This window comes from Zingiber officinale, chromosome 2A (assembly GCF_018446385.1).
Source record: "Zingiber officinale cultivar Zhangliang chromosome 2A, Zo_v1.1, whole genome shotgun sequence".
NCBI classification, from domain to species: domain Eukaryota; kingdom Viridiplantae; phylum Streptophyta; class Magnoliopsida; order Zingiberales; family Zingiberaceae; genus Zingiber; species Zingiber officinale.
In genome coordinates this window covers 23,183,532-23,201,858 of record NC_055988.1, presented here as the reverse complement: position 1 = coordinate 23,201,858, position 18,327 = coordinate 23,183,532, and the positions used below count along the sequence as shown (strand labels likewise).

At 42.2% G+C, this 18,327-nt stretch overlaps 1 long non-coding RNA gene and 1 other non-coding gene across 2 annotated transcripts; one reads left to right on the top strand and one right to left on the bottom strand.

Moving 5' to 3' along the window:
* The first annotated feature begins 7,261 nt into the window (after nt 1-7,261).
* LOC122044459 lies at nt 7,262-7,831 on the top strand. Its single transcript, XR_006129563.1, has 3 exons — nt 7,262-7,394; nt 7,539-7,585; nt 7,771-7,831. It is a non-coding gene; the product is annotated as an uncharacterized LOC122044459 (long non-coding RNA).
* A 2,211-nt stretch (nt 7,832-10,042) lies between these two features.
* Nucleotides 10,043-10,247, bottom strand: LOC122044827. The gene has a single exon (XR_006129825.1). It is a non-coding gene; the product is annotated as a U2 spliceosomal RNA (small nuclear RNA).
* Nucleotides 10,248-18,327: the final 8,080 nt, after the last annotated feature.

Sequence of the window (18,327 nt, the reverse complement as noted above, 5' to 3'; positions counted from 1 at the left end):
GCGGGTACCTCTTGACTTATCATTTATGATATTGTCTTTGGATATGCATAGTACTTTATAACTACAAGCAATGAACATGTTTGTCTTTGGTATGTCACTGTTTGATATCCATAGCATGTTAGGTTTGTCGCCTGTGATGTATTCGTGCTTATATCACATGATTTGTTGCCATGAGTATCTTATTGCCATGAGTACTTTATTACCTTATATATCTTAGTTTCTAGAGTAAGTGACATACCATGCTTTACCGAGGTTAGGACTAGGCTCTGGATTTTTGTTTCTGGCATGTGTATCCAAATTATCTGATACTTAGGTTTTTAATGCCATGCCTGGATGGTGTATTTCTATTGGTATTATCATATATGATTCGTGTACCTAGACCTTGTGACTTTGAACTGTGCATATTGTTGGTATATATGCTATGGAAGGGGGATATGTTTAGGATCTAGGTTGTTATATCATAGAGGACCTGTATACCCTAGATCTGTGGATTTGACCTACTGATACTGTGGTACCCATATTATATATATATGAATTTTTCTATGCTGATCAGGATATACCATACTTGTTATGTTCGGGACATATGTTTTGATATTCTATCTGACCTGTGTACTCTAGATTTTGGTATGTGACCATCGCTTTTACAGTACCCATTTGTATATATGGATATGGTTATGTGGATCAGTTTTTGCTATGTATAGTGACATGCATCATGATTGCATGCTGTGCGATTGTCGGCTCCACTATGGTTGAGCCCATCGCCAGTTACATGTACTGCACACACCCCCACTCATGGTTTAGTGGTATATCATGCGGGTGTGTGACGGTTCTGTTTAGCTCCGTTGGTCATATGACTCGGCGTGTAGCCGTGATCGATTCCTTCTGTTTGGCTCACTGGCGGCATTTAGTGTAGCGCGTGGGCCGCAGATGGTGGACTGTTTGGCTCCGTTGGTCGTGACTCAGTGGTGGCCGGAGAGATTTCCTCCGTCATCGTGTACTGGGAGATGAGAGCATTGAGCTCCCCATTTATGATTTGGGGTCACAGACGTGAGTACTCAAGCGGCATCCCGTCCACTCGCCACTCGCATCGAGAGGCGGTGGCGGAGTGCAGTTGTCACAGCCCTACCCACTCAGTCTCGCCATTTGTGTGTGAGAGGACTGACTGGCGTCAGGGGTGACCAGGACGCATCATTAGCATCATATGCATTGATTGCCTTTATTTGTTTGTGTTTGCTGCACTTATATGCTGCATTTTGGTGGATGCATTTGTTTGACATGCATACAGGAGACATACTGCGTATCGGTTTGATGACCCTTTAGATCAGGATAGGAGTTCCTGGTGAGTACAGCTTCCTCAGTTATTTTTTCAGTTTTGCATCTTTCCTATATATATGATTAGGAAGCTGTATTCCATGTTTATTGTTGTTAGATATATCTTACTAGGCATGTCTATTGGTATTCGCTGAGTTGTTGAACTCTCCCCCGTGGACACTATCTTTTCAGGTACCAGGTTATTTATGGTGTCGCTTGGAGCATCCTGTCTGCTGGTCCCCGCGTCACATCAGAGACATATCGCTGCCTTTCTGTTGTTTTATCTTGGTATATGAAATTTCTGTATTTCGATTTGTGTTCTGATTTTGTTTCCGGGTGTTATGTTGTTGGTTGTGTAAGCCTAGCCGGCTAGCAGTTTTGTGTTTTGGTTTTGGTGCAGCCGAGTGGGCTGCTTTACTTTTAACTGCGTGGTTGTGTCAGCCAGAGGCTGAATTTGATATTAACTGCGTGGTGTTTGTTTTCTTTTATTGTTATGATTCCAGCCGCATGTGGCTGAGGTATATTATTCCTGTAGAAGTGCTTCAGATTATCACCCGTACAGGGGAGGTGCTGTCGAAATTTCATCGGACAGAGACTCACTCGGGGCGTGACAATTTAGTGGTATCAGAGCAGGTATACGATACTTGCTATGTGTTTTGGATTTTCGAGATTTTTCTGATACCAATTTATTTGGTATCAGAGCTCGGCTTACGAGTCTTATTTTCCCTGTGTTTCGGATTTCGTGATTTGGTTTTCTCGATGTGACTTTTCGGGTTTTGGGACCTGGCAGCAGCAGGACATCTCCAAGCTATAGGAGGTATGTTGATATACTGTTATCCTACCTTTTTGTTAGTATATGCACCGTTGACTATTACAGTTTATGACATGTATTAGCACTCTTTACTAGTACCTGTCTAGTTGAGATAGCATATATTTTATGTATTAGGTAAAACTCTGATGATGATCGACCTTGATAGAGATTAAGGGTTACAAATTCTGGTGATTTATCATATCATACACCAGTAGCTTTTTTAGCTGCTGTTACTATTAGTTGGTTAGCAGATTGAGGCACATACCAGCCTCTGCTATTATTAGCTGTGTAGTGGGTAGTATCTACATATTCATGTTGACTTAGCCAGTAGTATATCATTTTATCTTAGTTAATTTCTTCAGTAGATAATTGATTTACTTTTGTTAGATCGGTCAGTAGGAGACTGATTAACGTTTGTCGACTTGAGTAGTCGTGGATTGATATACTTTAGCTGCTGGTAGAGGATTAATGTAATCTTGATTAGTTAGTAGATGACTGATTTAGTTTTGTTGGTTTGATCAGTAGGGGACTGTCATACTCTATTTTTAGAGGTTCGAATCTTTTGATTATTTGTGCTTAGTTAGATATCTAGAGTACATTTGGGTACATGACTTGTACTGATGTGGAAAAGACTGAATTAGCCGTATACCATTATCGGTTTGGTCAGTCTATAGAGGATCGATGTATCCTATTCCATGTGGACTTTTATTTTAGACTGTATGCACCTAGTTGGATAACATAGAAGGTAGCATATGGAATATCAAGTTGATTGGATTAAATATGCTGATTCTGCATATCTATGTGATGTACATATGATTATTATGTGTTGTAGGAGTGTTATGATGGATGGTTTAAATTGCATGTAGTGGGTGTATATTTGTCCAGATGATGATTATTGTGGGTATACTTTTCCAGTCTGATTGTTGTGGGGTTCTAGTAGATTTTACCCGTGTCTGATTGTTTTACTGGAGGTATCTTATCGTTTTAAATCTGTGTCGTTGTATGTGCACATGGGTGTGAGTGTCTTATTGGAAGTATTTTGTTGATTAGGTTTGATTTGTGAGTGCACCTGAGTTTAGTATGCTTTACTGGAAGTATATGTTGATTATACTCTTGGCATAGGTGTATATATGTCAAGTGAATGTTGTTTGAGGTGTATTCTCGATTATACCTATATTGATATGTGCACACGGGTTCGGTATGCATTGTTGGAGGTATCACGATGGTTTATACCTTTGCTATGAGTATGTTTGGTGTGTACTAAAAGGAGGATTATGTCGATCATACATATGTTGTGTGTGCACGTGTGCCAGGTGTATGGTAGGTAGCATCATGATGAGTCTACTTATGTGGAATGTAGAATGTTAAATGTCTATATTATGACATTGGTTGTATTACCCTGTCAACTAATTCTCCTATTAGTGGGTGACCGACCCACTAGGAGGATGATAGAGTTGACTATGGATTTGATTTGCTTACTGGGTGGTTATACCCTAGGCTACCCACAGTGATCTGTGGTAGAGAGATCTTGTGCAGTCTCTAGCTAGATAGTTAGGTGCTTTGGGCACTTAAGTATTGTTGTGGTAGAGCGTAGCTCCCACATGTTATGGATCGTTTGTGGTAGAGCGTAGCTTCCACATATTCTGGATTCCCACATATTTAGGGATTGTTTTGTAGTGGAGCATTGCTCCTACATATTGCGGATTGTTTGTAGCGGAGCATTGCTCCCATATTTATTGTGGATACATATTTTGGATTATTTGTGGTGGAGCGTTGCTCCCACATATGGAGGATTTCTTGTGGTAGAGCGTTGCTCCCACATATGTGGTATTTTGTGTGATAGAGCATTGCTCTCACACTGGAGGTTCAATTCTTTGGTGATTATATATCGTTGGTGATTAGATCTGTTTATTGTTCAGGATCTTATGGTTAGGAATGTTTGTGATACGGACATTATGTGTCTTGGTTTTACCATTAGTGCTTGTGGTGCCCTAGATGTTATCATGGACTCGATGATTTGGGTATCCCTAGAATGTTTGGATCGGTTTCCATTGTCTTTGTTGACGATGTTGTGATTTATTACGGATCTGAGGTGAGTCACGTGCACCACATTTGCATAGATCTAGAGATGATTCGACGAGAATATCTATATGTGATTATCAGTAGTGCTGATTTGGATTGTCTTTTGTGATGATGTTTGGGACACACGGTCACCAGTAGGAGTGTACCGTGGATCCACAAGAGATAGAGGTTGTTACCGTTGGGAACAGCCGAAATCAGTGTAGGAGATCCGCAGTCTTTTGTGACTCACAGGATATTATAGACCTTTCGTCGAGGGTTTCTTCCGCATAGCTATGCTACTTTCACGCGTGACCATGAAAGGCGTGAAGTTTACTTGGACTGAGGATTTCAAGACTAGCTTCTAGGAGCTGAAGCGGAGACTAGTGTCAGCTTCGATTTTTGGATTTTATCTTCTGGGGAGGACGGATTTGTCCTCTACACCGACGCATCTATTCAGGGTTTGAGCGCTGTTCTATTGCAGCACGATAGAGTAGACTCCTATGCTTCTCGTCGGTTGAAGGAACATGAGAAGAACTACTCTGTACATGATCTGGAGCAAGTCGTCATTATGTTTGCCATGAAGATTTGACGACATTATTTATATAGCGTTACATTTGAGATTCTCATTGACCATAAGAGTCTCAAATATCTATTCACTTAGAAAGAAACTTAATCTCCGACTGAGGAGAAGGATGGAATTCCTGAAAGATTACTATTTGTACCATTAGCTATCACACATGGGGAAAAGCTAATGTGGTTGCCGATGCACTTAGCCGGAAGTCTAGAGGGACTTTAGCTTGCCACCGAGTTGTGGTCACAGACTTGATTCAAGGTTTCTCCGATTTGGGCCTTGAGGGGATAGGACAGACAGAGCAGGGTACTCTGGTTACCATGGTTGCTCAGTCGTCGATCAGGACGAGGATCCGAGAGCCCTAGGCTGCTGATCAGTATTTGCAGATTACTTCCGGGTAGCAGACCGAGTTCACACGAGACGAGGAGGGTGTTATACACTTCCGAGGCAGATTATGCGTACTTCAGTCTCATCCGGTCTTATAGGAGTTACTTCCGAAGGCTCATCGCTCATGGTTTGCTGTCCATCCAGGCGGTACCCGTGTATACCAAGATTTGAGGCGTTCCTATGGTGGGACGGTATGAAGGAAGACATCGCGGATTTAGTAGCTAGATGTCTTGTTTGTTAGCAGGTGAAGGTTGAGCACTAAATACCTGCCGGATTGTTTCAGCAGGTTCTTGTTCCTGAGTGGAGATGGGAACACATTACCATGGACTTTGTGGTAGGATTGTCGAGGACACGACGAGGCATGACGTGATTTGGGTTATCGTCTATCGATTAACTAAATCAGCGCACTTCTTAGCGATCCGGAGGACTGATTCCCTGGATCGATTGGCAGACCTGTATTGTCGGGAGATCATCAGATTACATGATGTTCCTTTGACTATCATTTCAGATGGAGACCCCGGATCACATCTCGTCTCTGGCAGAGTCTGTAGCAGGCCTTAGGCACACAGCTCCGATTCAGTATAGTTTTCCATCCGCGGACAGATAGACAGTCGGAGCGGACTATTCAGACTCTAGAGGACTTGCTGAAGTCTTGTGTATTGGATTTTGGAGGCAGTTGGGAGGACCATTTGTCATTGGTAGAATTCGCCTACAACAACGGTTTGCATTTGGCTGTCCAGATGGCACCATTTGAAGCGTTGTATGGTAGGCCTTGTCGGACACCCACTCTTTGAGATGAGGTTGGGGAGGCCCAATTGTTGGGACCTCATAGAGCTCAGCATGAGACAGAGTTGGACCGTACTATCAGACGGAGGATGTCAGGGTCGCAGGACGACCAGAAGGGTTATGTTGATCAGAGACGTAGACCCTTAGAGTTCTTTATTAGCGACCATGTATTTCTGTGAGTTTCACCCACGAAAGGGGTGAAGAGATTTGGCCTCAGAGGTAAGCTAGCTCCGCGGTACATTGGCCCTTTTGAGATCTTGGAGAGGATCGGAGCGGTAGCTTACCGGTTAGCACTACCACCATCCCTGTCAGGCGTACATGATATATTCCACGTATCGATGCTGAGGAGATACGTACATGACCCGATACATGTACTGACAGATATTCCAGTTTCCTTTTTAGCCTGGTGTTACCTATGAGGAGATTCCGGTACAGATTTTAGACCGGAAAGAGCGTCAGTTGTGGAACAAGACTATGCGGCTGGTTAAAGTCGGATGGCAGCATCATACGGATGAGGAGGCTGCTTGGGAGCTCGAGGTTACTATTCGAGCTCGATACCCCCATATGTTCATATGAGGTATGTGGTTAAATTTACCGTTCAGTATCTATACTCTTTGCCTATTGTTAGTATTTGCTGATGGTAGATAATGAAATTTGGGGACCAAATTTTTATTAGTGGGGGAGAATGTAAAATACCGAAAAATGGCGAACAATGATAGGGGAATTTTCCGGAATTTTTAGGAATTTTCTGGGAATTTTTCGGAGCACGTACGCCGGGTTTAGAGGGGACAAATTTATGGGTACGAATAAAGCCTGTTTAGGATACCCGTTTAAGTGAGGAAATGTTTTATTTATAAATACATTTTCTTTGTTTTTTCTTATTTCCTCTAAACGCCGTTTCCTTTCCCCAAACCCGCGCCCCTTTTCCTCACTGATCCATGCCCTACGGCGCCGCCGTCGCCCAATCGGCGCCGCAAACCCACTGCCACCCTCTCCTCTGCCGACGCCGACGACGCCACTGCCGCTGCCCTCTCCGGCCACTCCTTCTGTGTGCCCTAGATCCACCGCCGGCCACAGGAACCCCGGAGCTGATCGCTCCTCTTCTCGCCGACACTCAAGTTGTCGCGTGACCTAGCCTCTCCACCGTCGCATACTTTCCTTTCCTCTCTTCCCCTCTGCCTTAGCCTCCAGGCCGTGCCCTAGTTTGGGTTCACAATCACCGACGCCGAAGACTCCCTTCCTCCTCTGACGGTGGACCTGATCGGAGGCTGACAGAGGTGCTGGCTGGTTGTAGGTTTCCTTTTCTCGAGCCTAGACTTGATCTTTTGTCACGTCTCTGTACGTCGCAACTCCTATTACCGGACTCTGCTACATCACCCGATCACTGTCTTGCTTGTGCCTCTTCTCCCGACATTGTTCGTGCAGGGAGATCGACAAGGATTTGGATGCGAGTATAAGTAGAACATGGTGAGCATTTGTGCCTCTGTTCTGTTTCCCATTTGATTTCTGACGATGGTATTCATTTGATCTCTATATGGGGCCTAGATCTGATTCATAGTATTTTAGCATTTTGAATTCTTGTCAAATTGATCAAGAAGTGTTTATTGATAGGGTGGCTGCAGTATGGTGGGAGATTTTTGGATAAACTTGAGGATAGGGTAAGCATTGATTACCTAAATTATGATCTGATCTAAGTCTTGCTACTAGGAATTTGGACTTGAATTGGATACTAATATAGATCATATCGAATGATGGAATAATTAGGGTTCCGGGTAAATGAAGAATTAGGTTTAGCTATTTTGGTTTACAATAAAACTTAGCTAAACCATATGATTTATTACAGGATTCGGATTCAGGACGAGCACTTCGACATAGAGGTTGATTAGCTCGATCTACATCGGAAGGCGGGTACCTCTTGACTTATCATTTATGATATTGTCTTTGGATATGCATAGTACTTTATAACTACAAGCAATGAACATGTTTGTCTTTGGTATGTCACTGTTTGATATCCATAGCATGTTAGGTTTGTCGCCTGTGATGTATTCGTGCTTATATCACATGATTTGTTGCCATGAGTATCTTATTGCCATGAGTACTTTATTACCTTATATATCTTAGTTTCTAGAGTAAGTGACATACCATGCTTTACCGAGGTTAGGACTAGGTTCTGGATTTTTGTTTCTGGCATGTGTATCCAAATTATCTGATACTTAGGTTTTTAATGCCATGCCTGGATGGTGTATTTCTATTGGTATTATCATATATGAATCGTGTACCTAGACCTTGTGACTTTGAACTGTGCATATTGTTGGTACATATGCTATGGAAGGGGGATATGTTTAGGATCTAGGTTGTTATATCATAGAGGACCTGTATACCCTATATCTGTGGATTTGACCTACTGATACTGTGGTACCCATATTATATATATATGGATTTTTCTATGCTGATCAGGATATACCATACTTGTTATGTTCGGGACATATGTTTTGATATTCTATCTGACCTGTGTACTCTAGATTTTGGTATGTGACCATCGCTTTTACAGTACCCATTTTGTATATATGGATATGGTTATGTGGATCAGTTTTTGCTATGTATAGTGACATGCATCATGATTGCATGCTGTGCGATTGTCGGCTCCACTATGGTTGAGCCCATCGCCAGTTACATGTACTGCACACACCCCCACTCATGGTTTAGTGGTATATCATGCGGGTGTGTGGCGGTTCTGCTGTTTGGCTCCGTTGGTCATATGACTCAGCGTGGTAGCCGGCAGTCACTTCCGCTCTGTTTGGCTCCACTGGCATTTAGTGTAGCAGCGTGGTAGCCGGCAGATGGTGGACTCTGTTTGGCTCCGTTGGTCAGGTGACTCAGCGTGGTAGCCGGCAGAGATTTCCTCCCCGTCATCGTGTACCGGGAGATGAGAGCATTGAGCTCCCCCATTTATGATTTGGGGTCACAGGACAGGAGTACTCCGACAGCATCCCGTCCACTCGGTCACTCATCAGGAGCAGTGACGACAGAGTGCACGGTTGTCACAGCCCTACCCACTCGGTCTCGCCATTTGTGTGTGAGAGGACTGACTGGCGTCAGGGGTGACCAGGACGCATCATTAGCATCATATGCATTGATTGCCTTTATTTGTTTGTGTTTGCTGCACTTATATGCTGCATTTTGGTGGATGCATTTGTTTGACATGCATACAGGAGACATACTGCGTATCGGTTTGATGACCCTTTAGATCAGGATAGGAGTTCCTGGTGAGTACAGCTTCCTCAGTTATTTTTCAGTTTTGCATCTTTCCTATATATATGATTAGGAAGCTGTATTCCATGTTTATTGTTGTTAGATATATCTTACTAGGCATGTCTATTGGTATTCGCTGAGTTGTTGAACTCACCCCCGTGGACACTATCTTTTCAGGTACCAGGTTATTTATGGTGTCGCTTGGAGCATCCTGTCTGCTGGTCCCCACATATATCCGCCTTTTCGTTTGTTTTATCTTGGTATATGAAATTTACGTATTTCGATTTGTGTTCGATTTTGTTTCGTGTTATGTTGTTGGTTGTGTAAGTTTTACCGGCCAGTTTGTGTTGTTTGTTGTATTTGGTCAGCTTTTTGTTGTGTTTTGGTTTTGGTGCGAGTAAGTCGCTACTTTTCTTTGGTTGTGTCGAGGTGAATTTGATATTAACGTGGTGTTTGTTTTCTTTATTGTTATGATTCCCATGTGGTCGAGGTATATTATGCAAGAAGTGCTTGATTGTCACCGTGAGGTGTCGAAATTTCATCGGACAGAGACTCACTCGGGGCGTGACATTTTTTCTAACCAAATTAAACAAATAAACTACCCTAAATAACCTAATCAAATTTAAAATTTTAATTAAATTACTTTAAAATTCATCTAAGAAAACATCAATTTATTCCATTCTAATTTTAAAATTTCTTATTCAAAAACTGTAAATTAATAATTAAATCATTAAAAAAATCCATAATTTTTATGTGTTTTGTATTTATTTTTAAATATATAAAATTTTAAGATTTAATTTCATGGACTGTAATTAATAATTTAAAAATAAACTTAATTTAATATAAAAAATTAATTTAACTTGGTCGGGTGCGTCAAACCCCTATAAAAGTGCAACACAGGGATAACACGTGAAGGATCCAGTAGCAAGCTATTGTAATGATCCCTCTCCAAAACAAAAAATAAAAATTAATTTAATATCATAGTGAACCAATGGTCCACGTATCAGATATTAAACTGACAAAAACAGATACTACACTTGATCTTAGCCAAAAGGACGAGAAAGGTATGAATAAAATAGAACCATAACCTTTTCTTTTATTGCACTAGTTCCACTCCGTCAATAAAAACAAACGATATGGGACTAAATTCTAAACCCTAAACTCTAAACTTCATTTAGTATAAAAGGCCATTACAGTAGATTTTTTTTTTTGCAAGAAGAGGCGAGAGTACAAGTCCACCTGGTCTAAATGGCCATTAGAGTTGTTTTTAAGAAGAGGCGAGACTACATTGCAAACCGTGATATTTCTCAAGTCTCCTTCTCCTTGGTCGCGGAAAAGAAAGGAGAGTCTTGTTGCTTTCGATTTTGTTTTGGAGGCAGTTAAGGTTTGTTGCTTCGCCACTGCAACTGCGTCGACGAGCAGGACCTCTCCTCCGTCGCTCACCCTCTCATCGCCTCGCTCCCTCATAAGCTGATCGAATTTTCCGCCGAAGCCGTTTGTGGACCTCTCCTCCGTCGCTCACCCTCTCTCCGCCTCGCTCCTTCATATGGTGATCCAATTCTCCGCCAAAGCCGTTTGTGGGTTTGATCCCCTGATTCGCTCGGCTCGTCACTAGGAGTTGCATAACAACAATTTAGGTATGTGTTACAAATATTTTTAAATGATTTTAATAATTTAAATTAATTTTAATAAAATTTAAATGATTTTGACCAAGTAATATTTTAATATAAGAGTATTATATAAATAATAAATTTGATTAAAATTAAATAATTGATTTGGTTGTAGTAGATATAAGAGGAGCTTATATACTCTTATGTGATTGTTGAGATATGTGTCTCGATAACCATGTGACACACTATACTTCACTATGGACATACAATCTGAATGTACATTGATCACATGCAAATTTTTTTACTCAAGATATGCATGTGTCACGAACAATCATAACAAACAAGAAAAAAGTCACTTAGCAATGATAACAATGCTCAATGATCATGGGAGATTACAAGAAAAGATGAACTAAAAGTATTACTATCTAAATCAACATATCAACATATTTTTCGCTGCTTGTTCTCAGGGCAAGCTCATGTGATTTTTCTTGCAGAATAGATGAATGTAGTTTTTTTTCTTGTATAATGTAAACAAAACATCATGAGATTTTCATATGTCCTCTAAGACTACAGAGATCATCTGAGCAGACCAACCAACGAATATCATTTGATATTATCGAACCTTGTGGAAGACACCTCGGTACAGGAGAGGTATTCTTTATATGTTCAAAAGTATTATGTAGCCTATAAAATCCAAATAATAAAGGAAATTTTCATTTCTTCTTCTTGAAGTTTACCTCCCTTTTCAAAATGCTCTGGGAATATCCAAGGGTGGGTTTTCAAACTACTGGCATTTCACACTAGTCATTAATATCATCAATGGAAAAGAGGTGTGGCACACACATGGCATGTCAACCAAAATAAAGTGATGGTGGTAATGATTAAGGAATGAATCGATAAGAGTTTGGAAATCTCTAAGATATTTTGAAACTATAAGGGGGATTTCAATTCCTTCTCATGTTATTATGAGGCACTCCATGTAACGCCCGAAAATTCTCAAAATAATTATTAGAAATATCCTAGTATTTTTCTGGAATTTTAGGATATTTTTACAGAATTTTTCGAGTAGCGGAGGTAGCAAAAATAAATGGAATCATAAAAATAGCCTACGCGGGAATTGAACCCGAGACCTATTGGATCCTACGACTTTTAGCGGACTCCAGTAACCAAGTGAACCCAGTAGGGTCGTGCTGAAAGAAAAGGGAGGCAATTAAATTTATATTAGAGTTGGGCGAAATTAACCACTTAATATAAATATGGAATTAATAAATGAAGAGTTATTTTTAACGTAACTTTTCCTCACCCTCACCCTAGCCACGCCGCCCCCCCCTTCTCCTCTTCTTCTCTCGGTGCCAACCACAAGCACACCTAGGGTTCCGTCCCTAGGGCCATAGGGGTACTTTCCGGCGACGACTCCGACACGAGGACGCTCCCCTCCGCGAGAGGAATGCATAGACGTGAGAAGATCGTCGAAGAGATCTCTCCTCCGGAAAACCTAGCGATTAGATTTGTAAGAAAGTCCGAACAGGAGGTAAGAAACCCCTCACCTGCAGTATAAGTAGCTTTCGTATGAATTTATGCTTCAGTTTAATAGTATGTAGATTTCCGGCACAAAGGATGCGAATTAGCGCACACCAGGTGTCCGATTAAATTGTTAGCACAGTTAAAATGCAACTTAGGCATTTTGGTAGCTTAGATAAATGACATAGCAGCATTTTTATAGCTCATTTAGTCTTGCTACAACTATTACATGACTAGATGTCCAATGGGTGGGCTCCCACAGTCGCCTCTAGGTTTAGATAACATAGTTCTGGGTTTATACAACCTAGTAAAAGCAAGACAAGAATTATTAGCTTATGTTCAGTATTTTACTTTCTTAGTGGCACTGTACTGGATTAGATATCCATTGGGCTGGGCTCCCATAGTCGTCCCTAGGTTCAGATAACCTAGTAACCCTACTAAATTCGGGACTTGCAAACCCGGGTCTAGTTAGGGATGCGCGTATAGCACGTACAGTTGTCGGGCCCAAACAGCAGCATGATTATTATTTTAATCTATTTATGAAAATAGTTTTCAAAACTTCACAAATAGTTATGTTGATTCAGTACAGCTTTAGCATTAGTTTAGAATTAACTTAGTTCAGTTTGTGTATCAGTTCAGTTTTCTATTGATATAATATGCTAGTTTATGTTAGCACTTATTGCCATGACTAGTTTGTTTGCATGCCATGCTATGCCCTTACATGTTCAGTATTCGTATGTTTCAAATAACATGTTTTAAAAACATAAATTGCATCGTATGCATGTTTTAGTGAGGTAGATGGTTTCTTAGTAAACTCTCAAGCTTACAGATACAATTTTCCTTATACTGCAAATAAAGGTAAAGGGAAGATGGACTAGCAGAGGCTGGAGGTCAATGCAACGATGAAGATGTGTGTGGATGGAACCTGGAATAAAGATCTTGGAGAAATTAGCAAACTAAGACTTTAGTTTTCATATAATGTTATTTTCTGCATTTCTAGTTATTTTAATGCCTTGACTCATGAAAGACTTGCTTAGATTGTTAGTATTTATGCTCATAATCCTAGTTATGTGTTATTAGTATGTTTTCCAGTTGTTTTAGAACTTGTATGTGTGATTAAGGCACGAAACAGAGCTGAAATCAGACTTCTGGTATGAAATCAGAAACTCCAATCGATCGGCCGATCGATTGGAGGCTTCTCAATCGATAGGCCGATCGATTGAGAAGTTCGTACCGTGACGATAAGCTCGGATCGATCAGCCGATCGATCCGGATGCCTTCGTCGCAACAGAGCTCAGGGATCGATCACTAGATCGATTGGCGATCTGGATCGATCGACCGATCGATCCGAATATCCCGGCGCACGAAGCGGTCGGATCGATCACCGGATCGATCCAACCTAAGTTCCGCATACAGTGGTCACCTCTTTGGATTGATTAGACCATTCCAATCGATCCATGGATCGATTGGGAGGCCTGACAACAGCCGGAAGACCCTTAGTTCAGTTCCTTGACCATGGGGGATGTAAAATATGTCATGAATAGTTAGATTACACCCCTTAGCACATATAGAATAAAGAAATGATAAGAGCTTAGCAAAGTTTTAATTAGTACAGCTTCCGCATCTAGATTTAGTGATGGTCATGGATATAGTCTAGCACAGCATAATGTGACGGTCCGACCTTACAGCTTAGTTAGAAGGCGGGTCTTTACAGAGTGGTATCAGAGCTGGAAGTTCCATACTCCCTTCACACACATCAGCATTGAACCTGCAGCTTCCAAGTAAGAACGCCTCTCCTCTTACTTATGTTTTCTTACTGTCATGTTTATAGATAGCTAAAACATGTTGATATATGATAGTGTTTAACATGGTTGATTATAGTAAATAGTTAAATGTGATAGTATTAGTTATCTATGTCCTCTTTTCCCGTAGAAATGGCAAGAGGACGCCCAGCTAAAAGGGCACCAGCTACTGAGCCCCAGCACGAGGCAGACAGTTCAGTGCCTCCCCCAGACCTTACAACATTAGTGGCTCAGTTACAGCAACAGCTAGCTGAACAGCAACAGGAGATAGCCACCTTAAAGGCTAATCAGCAGAATACTCCCATAGTCACCTTGGAACCAAACTTAGCAACGCCAGAAGTCTTAGAGGTTCCACGTCCAGCCTAGACTGCAACAGTGTCTCAGGCAATAGAGGCAAGAAGAAGCCTATTCAACCGAACGGTGGCGGAGAGTCAGACGATTCTCAAGCACTAGTGAACCATGTGCCTGTGCCTGGTTCAAACCGAGAGTACGATGGAGCACGGATTGGCGGAAATGAGAAGTGAAGTCGCCTCCTTACCAGCGGAGATGCACGTATGTGGTGGGAGAGAATTAGAAGCGCCTAGTAAACCGATGACATGGTGACTTAGAAAGAATTCTTGGTTCTTTCACATCTGGTCACGAACCGCCACTACGACAAGTTCAGTCGTCGGCAACCTATCGATTGAGAAGCCGTGAAGAAATTCAATAGAGGCTCGTCTATGCCTGAACTAGTCGGCATAGAAAAAACGAGTTCGGTTGATGCTTAAGATGAGGCGGAAATAGCAATGAGCGGTGTCATGGTTCATGAGGCCAACCAGGAACTAGTCGGTGCTCGACCGAGCACTACCATAATATCAGCGGCAGGACAAGTCCTCGAGTCCAAAGGGCAAGGAGGCTCAAGTACTGTAAACAAAGGACCATAGCTCTAATCGAAACTCAAGAACAAACCCGGGTGGTTACCCAAAGGAGGACCAACGAAATAGCCTAGTTATCCCAAAGCACTTGTAAATTTCACCTGTGAGTTTGTCGCAAGGCACACGAGGATGCTTTGAATGTGGACAAGAAGGGCATATGCTAAGCAATGCTCGAACAAGACAAGTCTTCCTCAACCATAGCCGATACAGTATGGAGGCCAGCCAGACATGCTACATCGGATGCAGGCGTTTTAGATGGTCCACACATCGCCAGGCACTAGAAGCCCCTCCAGCTCGACCAACGAGGATTTACCCACTCACGGAGAGGACGTAGCGAATGTCTCGGACATGTTATGTGTCATTAGTATACTACAGAAAGTACAACCTTGCTTATTCGATCTGGGGCAACCCATTCTTATATATCCGGGGCATTTCGAGAAGTTAGCGATACCTCCGGAGGTACTGTAGCCAATTTTGACGATGCTATTCAGAGAATATGACATCCACGCATGGCTCGGAAAGCTGTGTCCATTATAGCGCATGAGAACTCTTTGTGATCCGATAGTGCTAGAAATGATCGATTATGATGTCATCTTTGGAATAGACTTCACGATCGAGAGGCTCTAGAGTGCAAGTCAGCGTAAAAGTCATATTCAACCGGAAGTATATTGCGAGTACATCTGAGAACCAAAGAGAAAGGCCAAGAAGTTTCTCTCAGCTCTAAGAGCACGTAAATTAATGGATTCAGGATGTACGGATTCCTAGCACATGTAGTCAATACCGGACATGACAAGGACCAATGCGGTGAGGTCATGTGACACGCGAGTCTTCCCTCAAGAGTTACGTGTCTAGCACCGCAGGAGATTGAATTTGAGATAGAACTCATTCCGGTACAAATCCTATCTCCAGGCACCCTTACGCATGGCTCCAAGGGGCGGAAGGAACTTCATGAACAACTACAGAGCTACTTGACAAAGACTTCATCGTCCTAGTCACTCACCATGGGGGCGCGTATTGTTCGTGAAGAAGAAGGACGGGAGCATGCCGCTGTATAGATTACCTTGGAATCAAGTCACAATCAAGCAGTATCCTCTTCCCATAATTGATGACCTGTTTGATCAAAGGGAGCAGCAGTGTTTTTGAAAATAGACATCGATCAGGTATCATCGGTGAAAGTTAAAGAAGGGATATACCCAAGACAGTCAGGACTAGATACGGACACTACGAGTTCGTAGTCATGCCCTTTGGCGTGACAAATGCTCCAGCTACTTTCATGGACCTCATGAAGGTATTTAGAGAATACCTAGATAAGTTTGTTATCGTATTCATCATCGATGACATCCTTATCTATTCAGAACTCGGGAAGAACACGCGAGCACCGAGAATAGTATTGCAGACCTCTTGCAAACCAACAGACGCTAAGTTCACGAAATGTGAATTTTGGTTAGATCGGGTGTCCTTCCGGGTTACATCATCTCAATGGATGGTATCAGGTAGACCCAAGATAGAAGCTGTGAGTAGTTGAAAAGACCCAAGAACGCTGCGGTGAGATCATAAGCTCCGGGATTAGCAGTTATTACAGAAAGTTCGTGAAGATTTCTCAGATAGCCTCCTCACCGGCGGCTCTTACCGAAAGAAGGTTTCGGATGACGGATCATGAGAAAGCCTTTTAGCGAGCTAAAGAGGAGATTGACCAGTGCACCTATTCGACTCTACCGAAAATACAGGAGCTTTGACATTTATAGTGATGCCTCTAAATTGGGACTAGGAGCAAGTTGATGCAAAATGGCAAGGTGAACGTCTATGCCTCCAGACAACTCAAAGACTATGAGAGGAACTATCCTACTCATGATCTTGAGCTTACAGCAATCGTGTTCGCTCTCAAAATTTGGAGGCATTACTTATAGAGCTCAAAGTGTATACTGATCATCGAAGTCTAAAGTATTTCTTCACTCGAAAGGATCTGAATATGAGAGAGCTGGTCAAGGACTATGACATAGACATCCTCTACCACCCAGAAAAGCTAATAAGGTAGATGCACTTAGCGAAAGTCCACACCTTACTATCCCTAGCGCCATGTCACCACCCCTGAGAAGGAGATCATGATTTCGCCTCGAACTCAGTGGGACAACTCTACTATGACCTTAGCATCTATCCCGCTTGTGACATCCAAATAGCTCGGGCAGGATCCCCAAATGGAAAAATCAAGCAAGGGTTAGCGGAATCGTAAAGTGGAGAGTTCGAATGACCAATAGTCAGGTATTGGACTTTGGGACAAACTTCCGGATCCGGAGAGGAACTACGCAGAAGATCTTAGATGAGGCTCACAAAAACCTTATGCGATGCATCTGGCTCCACCAAGATGTACCAAGACCAAAAGAGACGTTTTGGGATGAAGAGAGACATCGCTAGATATGTTAGCACCCTGACTGTCCAAAGGGTCAAGGCGACACCAGAGACCGGAGGAGTTTGCAACAGATTCCGAATGGAAGTGGGAAGATATTTCCATGGACTTCATAGTGGGACTACCTTAACTACGAATGGTTTTGATACCATGGGTAATAGTCGACATATTGACTAAATCATCCCACTTCTTAGCTATCGTGATATCCTACTCCATGGAGCAGCTAGCTCGATTGTATCTCAAGGAGATCGTTAGATTACATGGAGTCCCATGAACCATCATTTCTGAGAGAGATGATCATTCATCACACTCCGGGAGTGTATAATTAGCACTAAGTTGAAATTGCTTATATCATTAGTCATTGTTAACTCGCTGCTATGCTTTAGTTATTCAGCTCATAATTGGTCAATATCGGCTTGTAATTTGCCAAGTAAAAGTACTTACTGACATGATTATGAACGTCTCATCATAAAACACTAACGAGAACGCCGATGAACTAGAACTCAGCAGGCGGCCCAGGCTGATATTTTTAGCAATGTGGAGCAAACTTCACCAACTAGAACATTGCAGGGGAATTAGTTGACAACTCGAAGAAACCATAGAGTTTTCAGTTGGGGATTCAGTGTTCCTCAGAGTGGCTCCCATAAAGGGAGTAATGCATTTTGGGAAGAAGGGCAAACTAAGTCCCAGATATGTGGGACCATACCTTATCAATGAAGAGTTGGCAAGGTAGCATATGAGCTAGAGCTACCCGGAAATGTCAGTTATTAATAACTCTATGCTAAAGAAGCATATCCCAGATGCCACCCAGGTGATTGAGCCCTAGTCGGTACATATGATAGTCGGCCTACTCAGATAGTAGATCGAGCAGTTAAGAAATTGTGGAACAAGGAGGTA